The 7851-nt window shown below is 47.3% G+C and overlaps 1 pseudogene; it reads left to right on the top strand.

Annotated features, from left to right (window-relative positions):
* Window positions 1–4403: 4403 nt before the first annotated feature.
* On the top strand, window positions 4404–6763 carry LOC100732990 (rho-related GTP-binding protein RhoC-like; annotated as a pseudogene).
* The last annotated feature ends 1088 nt before the right edge of the window (window positions 6764–7851 follow it).

The raw sequence follows: 7851 nt of genomic DNA, 5'->3' as shown, positions 1-7851 counted from the left end.
TGAAGCAGACACATTTTTAAAAATCATCTCTCTCTGAAAGAACAAAAAAAAATTTTTTTTACCTGTTTTGGAAGGTGGACCTTTTCATGAGTCTCTAAGAGGTTTCAGACTTAATTCCCTTTTTTTGTAACAGAAAATGCAGCCCCCACCCAGCCAGTACACTTCACTTTCTTAGTTGCCCAGATAAGAGTTTCTGTTGCAGTCCTGGTTGCTTCTGTCTCCTAGAAACAGCTGGTCACTGTGATGCATAGCTAGTAACTATGACAATATCATAAGAACCAATCTCCAACCGACAAGCCATTCTGCTTCTGTATTTCCTGCTTGCTTATCCTATATAAGCCTCAGACCACTAGAGATCAGGGCCTGATATGTTGGGAATGATCTCAATCAGTGCCCACTGACATAAAATCAATCTGCCTCCAAATCCTGGATGTCATTTCTGCTTGCCATTGCATCTTCAAAAGGCTTTAACATCACCTCTGTGAAAGTTGTCAGTGTCAAAATGGAGTCATTTGTGTCAAGCCTTAACAACAACAGTAACAACAAATTCAACCGGGAAGCTGTGAAGCAGGAGCTCTTGATATACAGGCTTGATAAAAACAACAGTTAATAAAGGATTCTTCCAGAGCCACAACTCTGCACAAAGGTCACTACAATCTTACACCAAAGAAATATTCCAGCAAGACATCTGCCCACTAGCTGCCTGTTGCATCTTGGCTGGACATCACCGTGGTTATTGATCTCTGTAACTAAGTATTATTGTTCCAGATTAATTCATGCAAGCCTCCTCATTTTGCCTTTTAAAATGCCCGCTTGCGTCAACCTCTTTGAGCACGCACTTGGTTTTTTACTTTGGCACATGTATTCCCATTGCAATGCCAATCTCAAACCTATTAATCTATGGAGAATCTTTTTCTCTGCTAGTTATTTAGGTTTTGACAGCTCCTTCCTCTGTGTGGGTGCCAAAACCTAACCCCGTACTTTGCCAAGAGTGAGGCCACACAGGGCTCAGGACTCAAGCCTGCAGGCAGCACTGCTTTAACTTCTTTTCTTTGCCTCCGGCCCCAATGTAGCCCTTCAGTTTCTTAGATGTTAAGCTTAACGTAACTTTTTACTTGTGGTGCTGGGGGTGGAACCCAGGGCCTGATGTGCTTTAGGCCAGCGCTCTATCACTAAGCCATATGCCAGCCCGTGGCTTCACTCTAAAGTGTGTTTGCAAGACTTTGTGTGGTGTTTCTACATGGCTGTAGCAGAAAGCTTTAATATTCGCCAACTCATCATACTGTCTGTTCTGGAAGTTTCTGTCCGCTTTGCTTTTTCTTTTCCTTCATTTAAAAAAATAGGCTTTTCATTTCGGAATAAACTTTGAAATTCACAAAAGTTGCAAAGAGAGTGTGGTGAGTCCCTACATACCTCCATACAGCTTTTCTGATCTCCACATCCTTTTTCTTTTTCCTAGCACTAGGGATGGAATTCCGGGATGCTTTACCACTGAGCTACCTCCCCGGACATTTTCATTGTTTGTCTGGACACAAGGTCTCACTAAGTTGCCTCAGTGGAACCCGAGATTTTGGTTCTTCTGCCTCAGCCTCCCTCCATGCTGGGCTTACCTAACATTTATATAGTAACTTAACTCATGTAATATTTTTCAGGACTAACATTAACATGGTACAATATTATTATCTTTATTCAGATTGGACTATTTTTTTCTGTTTCCATTCCAAGATCCAAGCCAGGATATACCATTATATTTACCACGTCTTCATAGTTTATTTGACATCAAATACAGTAGCTAGGATTGCATGGAAAAGAGGATTGGTAAGAACTGGTTGAAATGGGTCAGACTTTTCTGGCATTGTTAGACACTTCACACCAGGCCATCTTTGCCTCCTTTCTTTTTCACTCTCCTTGCGTCTGATTGCTTTTCGAGTCTTGTCTGTCCTGTCTCCCCAGTGTCTCTAACTGGTTCTTTCCTTTCTCTCCCTTCCACATCCTTTGGTCCCAGTGCTCTCTCATGAAGACCTTCTTAGCTGCCTCTCAGTGGCTCCTTCTGCCCGTGTCACCTCCCAAGTTCAAAGCCTTCTTCTTTCTGGGGACAACCTCATCTTGTGGCCTATGGGACATCCTTGCTGCCTCCTATGCACCACTATGCATCACTGGCTCTTTCGCTCTCATTCTGGCCATTTCTCAAACACATGTCTAGACTTTTCTTTTCTTTTCTTTTTTTGCAGTACTGGGGATTGAACTCACAATCTCATGCTTGCCAGGCAGGCATTTACGCCACTGAGCTAAATCCCCAGCCCTTTATCCAGACTTTTCCAGACACATCATTGTATCTGGTTCAGCCAACTCCTGTGTCTCCTTTAAGTCTTAGCTACACAGTGAGGTCTTTGGGGATGATGGGGTGGAAGCCACTGATGAAGGCTCTCAGGGCCCCCTGTGCCTTGTTTCTCCATATCCCCACAAATTCTTGTTCAGTGTTGGTGTCCCCTCTGTTGTGGTCACCCCTCTTCACCCAGGACACAGACCTATAATAGGTGCACAATATGAATGAGGTGTATTTGTAAGGAATCAAACATCACCAAAGGCAGGTTATCTGGTCTTGTTTTTCCAGATTGTTCAGCTGCACATCCAAAGACAACATTAGCGTCCCCTAGCAAGGCAGGGCTCCAGCTCCACTCAGGCCAGAGCTGCAGAAGCTGCATCTTCACGAGATTCCCCAGGTGATTCATGTGCATGTGACAGTCTGGAGCTCTGGTCTACAGCACATGGAGCCTGTAGAATTCCCCACCTATCCACTCATGCCTTCACTTGCTCATTGAATAGGGCTTGGCAAAGCAAGACAAATCCTTGATGAAATGAGGGAGCTTGAGAGGGAGAAGAGGAGGGAGGGTCCTTGGTCCGAAAGCCCAGGGGATACTTCCAAAGGGACCCCACCTACCCCTATCCTATGTGGAATCCAGATCCCTGAATTATTTATACCCTTTCCTTTCCGCTTCTGTTCCATTAGATTTTCTCCATGAACAAACGGTGATTCTGGATGCCTGGGGTGAAACACACCAGAAAATGGGCTGTGATGGGTCACGGATCAATGATTTTCTTTTCCATCCAGGCAGACAGAGGCCTTTAATTAGGAGGAAAGGAGCACTAACTGGGCAGGGGTGACAATTAATTCCCACTTGCCTGATGCTCCCTTTACCAGGGGCATTTTGAAACTACGCAGAGAGGGCCTTTCACCAGCCTGACCCCAAAGCAGCCTTTGCTGGTCTATCTCAGCCACAAGCTTAGAGCTCGACCTTCAGGTAATGATGATAACACAATAACCAGAACAACTCTTACTGAGCATTTGTGCCAGGCATTCTGTTAAATGCCTTCCACATATTGATTCATCTAGTCTTCACGTATCCTATCAGGAAGGCACTGTGATCCTTCCTACTTTACAAAGAAACCAGAGCCCAGAGAGGATGACTAACTTGCTCAAGGTCTGCTACTAAGTGGCAGAGCTTAGATATTTGAAGCCAGGTTGTCTGCTGCATTTAGGAGGAATGAATAATCGTCCATTCATCCCTTTATTCAATCAACAAGTACTATTTAAGTACCTATTTGTCTCAGGCTAAATGCTGGAGAGACTGTGGTGAACCACACAGATGGAGCTTTGGACCTCATAGATCTTACAGACCACGATCAAGAAAAGCACTAAGTGAAGATGTAATTAATATGTAACTTGTGAATATGTGACATTCAGACAAAAATATGAGGAGGACAACTCTAAATTATTTTGGAAACTGATTGTTTGACCCTTCCCAGATGGACTTGGTGGCTGCCCTATCCCTGGTGTCAAGGAGCCCACAAATGATTAGGATAGGGCACCATGGAGGCACATAGGCCAGAGGTAGAGGTTTGGGAGGCTTCCTGGAGGTGGTAGTGCCTCTACCAAAGCCAGAAGGATGGTAAGAATCAGAGGAAGAATGCTCCAGGTGGAAGGCACAGCATGTGCAAAGGTCTGGAGGTATAAAAGATGGTAGAGAGTGCAGAGAATTAGAAATGGTGGCTAGGAATTAGAGAAGGAGAAGAGATAGTGATCAGGCTGGAGGAAGCCGGGGGAAGGGAGCATGGAAGGGAAGGAGGCAGCAGAGACGGGCTGCACAGAGAGACTCATTGCTCTGGACACCAAGACCAAGTTACATGGTCTTTTATATCAATCAGCAGCATCAAGCCCAGAGGTCTCTGATCTGGGTGGGAGTCAAAGCCCTTGGGAGCTCCGAGCTTGTTATGGGGAGAAAACACACCAGTGGAATCCAGGGCTCTTCCCCCCACCTTCTTTTTCTTTTAAAAGAATAAATTGTCACCTTCCTACTCAATCTGGCTGTTCACTCCCCTGGCCCCCTTCCAGCCACCCACAAATGCGCCACTCTCTGCCACCTGCCCAGATCGGCTTTGGGACCCAGCCAGCAGAGGAGGTGGGGGCCTCAGGGGCCGCATTTGCTTGGTCAGTCCCTTCCTGTACCTGCACACTCCTTGCAGATGAGTATCAGCCTAGATGAGGTCACCAGCCTAGGCCTCATAGTGGGACAAGTGCCTCTGTAAGAAGAGGAAGAGAGACCAACCCTTGTTGTCTGCCAAGTGTGGAGGTGGCCATGTGCAACCCAGGAAGAGAGCCCTCCCCAGGAACCAAATCTGCTGGCACCTTGATCTTGGACTTCCAGCCTCCAGTCTGTGCAGAATAAATATCTGTTGGTTCAGCCCCCAGTCTATGGTATTTTGCTGTGGCAGCCGAGTTGACTAATACTCCCAGAGTTTAGATAGAACAGAAGCCACAGATGCTTCCTTAATGAACCAAGGCTCCCCTCATCCCTCTGAGAAGCCTTTCCATTCCCCAAACAAAAGCAAAGCAAAGCAAAACAACCAACAACAAGAAAGGATGCTTAGTTAAACCTGAATCTCAGATAAACAGCAAATAATTTTCAGTAGAACCATGTCCCATGTAGTATTTGAAACATATACTACACAAGGTCATTTGTGGATGTTTACCTAGCAACCCCAGCACTCACTCTCCACCAGCCCCAAACCTGGCTTGATGAGACCCTTTATCTAGGGGATTCATTGTTAATTTCACTTTAATGGAGATAAAAATAAGTGGTGTCTCTACCATAGGGTGATTGTAAGGATAAATAAATGTACACGTGAAAAGTGCTTGGAACTCTGTCTGGCATATTGGAGGGCTGAGTAAGACTTAATTGTTGTGGATATTGTTATACATCTCATTTCATTTTTATTTTTATTTTTTATGGTACTAAGGGTTGAACGCAAGGCCTGTGCATGCTAGGCAAGCACTCCCCCACTGAGCTGCATCCCCAGCCTTTGTACATTTTAAACAGTGTTTGCAATGAGCCTGGGAGGGGCTTCAGAGGAGATTTCAGGATTTAGAACTCTTCTCATCCAAATGGGGGTGCCCCAGAGTCAGCAGCCCAAACCCTGGGGACAGTTCACAAAACCCCACAGGACAAGGCCACCACGGAGGGCACAAAAGAGACAACTGTGTCCTCTCCTGCGTGCCCAGCCTTGGGTGGCTCAGCAGCTGGTCTGAAAACTCCCTGGGAACAGCTGTCATGACCAAGGAGGGGGACCCAGATGCCAAATCCCTAATAAAATGCCATTTCCGAGCTTCCTCCCAGTGCCAGGCACTGTGCCAGGCATTTTCACCATGTTATCTCCCCTGCCTAGTACAGCAGCCTCAAGAGGGCCCTGGTGATTCCATTCTCTGGAAGAAACTAAGACTTGGGGAGATTAAGAAACATGCCCAGGCCACATGCGTTGTAAACTGCACAACTGGGGTTTTAACTTGGGACACAAATGGTCTGGACATAGGAGTGTGGTGGGAGATGCTACCAAGAGGCTCAGCACAGAGCCAGATGTGAAGGCAAGCCCTGCAATCCCGGCACGCTGGGAAGGTGAACCAGGAGGATTATGAGTTCAAGCCTCACCCAGGCAACTCAGTCACTTAGTGAAACCCTATCTCAAAATTAAAAAATACAAAAAGGGTTGGAGGTGTAGCTCAGTGTAAAGCTCTGAGTTCAATCCCAAGTATTAAAAAAAAAGAGAAAAAAACAAAAGTAAAGAAAAAAGAAAGAAAGGCTCAGCTTGACCCCTAACAGGCTCCAGCTCACAGCCAGGCATCATCGATGGACCCTCTGGTGCCTGGAGTGTCCTCTTTCCACCTGTTTCCAATTCCAGCCCCCTGCTTACCTAGGTCAGTATTGATGTCCAGTACTGGACCAATACTGATGTTTGTGGAAAGGCCTGTGTAGAGGAGAGTCAAGGAGCCACTGAGGCCCACAGCCCCGCTGCTGCATCCTGAGTTTCCAGCAAGCTGCTTCCCTGGTGGGGGAGGCTCTGTGGGACACTGGGGGCCCATGATCCTCTGCAGCCTCTCCCCTACCAGGACACTGATGTCATCCTCATGTGCTTCTCCGTCGACCGCCTGGAAAATGTTCCTGAGAAGTGGATCCTGGAGGTAAAGCATTGCTGCCCTAATGTGCCTATCATCTTAGTGGGGACTAAGAAGAACCTGAAGCACGATGAGCACATCAGCAGGAGGCTGATCGAGGAAGGCCGGCACATGGCGAATCCGATCAGAGCCTTTGGCTACCTTGAGTGCTCAGCCAAGACTAAAGAGGTGTTTCGGGAAGTATTCGAGATGGCCACTTGGGCTGGCCTCCAGGTCTGCAAGAATAAGTGCAGGAGGGGCTGCCCCCTATTCTGAGATCCCCCTCACCTCCCTGATTTGTTCCACTTCCTTCACAAGGGTATATAAATAAGCCACCCACCTGCTGCACCCTAAGGACTCTGTGCTGAAGACACTCTGGAGTATCCTCTGCCTAGGACTGCCTGCATTGAGTTTCCCAGCCCCCAGGTGGTGGTGCCCCCCTCCCCCCGTGTGAACCAGGCCTGGGCCATGTCCTTTCTGAGCAGAGGCCCTGCCCCTGCTGCCTTGGTCCCGAGCTGGGGCTCCTGCTCCTCTTGACCTTTCCCAGAGAACAGTCTCACACCAGCACTTTACACATTTCTGGCTCCCAGGAGCAGGTCTAGGGTAGGGGACTGGGATTTCTGCTCTGGGCAGGAGTCTTTGTGATTTTACTTGGTGGGAGGCATGAATAAAAGTTGCAGGTTCCAAAAACAAGAAAAAAGAAAAAGAGAGAGAGAGAGAGAGAGAGACAGACAGACAGACAGACAGACAGACAGAGAGCAGTTTACCAGCAGGAGTGACAAGGCCCCTCAGGGAGATCTTGATGAGCCCAGGATGCAGGTGCTGCTGAGGGCTGAGATAGAGGGGTGGATCCTGGTCTTCTCCTCCTTCCTCCTCTCTGCACCCCTGGAGACAGCCCAGAGTGACAGCTGAGAGCAAGGCGACCTGGACCAGCCTGCCCTCAAGAATCTAGAGCCGTACTGTGGCCTCAAGCCACCAAGTCACATCTTCTCTGAGATCCAGTTTCTTCCTTTGTAAGACAATAAGGAGGCTCCTGCTGGATGTCACATGCCTGTAATCCCAGCATTCTAGGAGGCTGAGGCGGGATTGCAAGCTCAAAACCAGCTGCAGCTACTTAGTGATCTACTTAGCAAGATCCTGTCTCAAAAGAAAAAAAAAAATGCTAAAGTGCTGGGAAGACAGTTCCGGATGAAGGCCATTGGCTTTGATCCCCAGTACTAAATAAACAAAACAAAACAACAAAAAAGGAGGCTCAAATTCTAGCTTGCTTCAGGACATAAAGCCTCTTGGTTCCTTCAGAGTATATATATATATCAGAAAGTAGAGATATTAGCATTTTGTGAAGAGGCTTCCTGATCATTGGA

Source organism: Cavia porcellus, unplaced genomic scaffold, assembly GCF_034190915.1.
Source record: "Cavia porcellus strain 051 isolate PalLab524CR breed Dunkin Hartley unplaced genomic scaffold, mCavPor4.1 scaffold_16, whole genome shotgun sequence".
Lineage (NCBI taxonomy): Eukaryota > Metazoa > Chordata > Mammalia > Rodentia > Caviidae > Cavia > Cavia porcellus.
The sequence above is the reverse complement of the archived record's forward strand: the minus strand, read 5'-3'. Positions and strand labels throughout refer to the sequence as shown.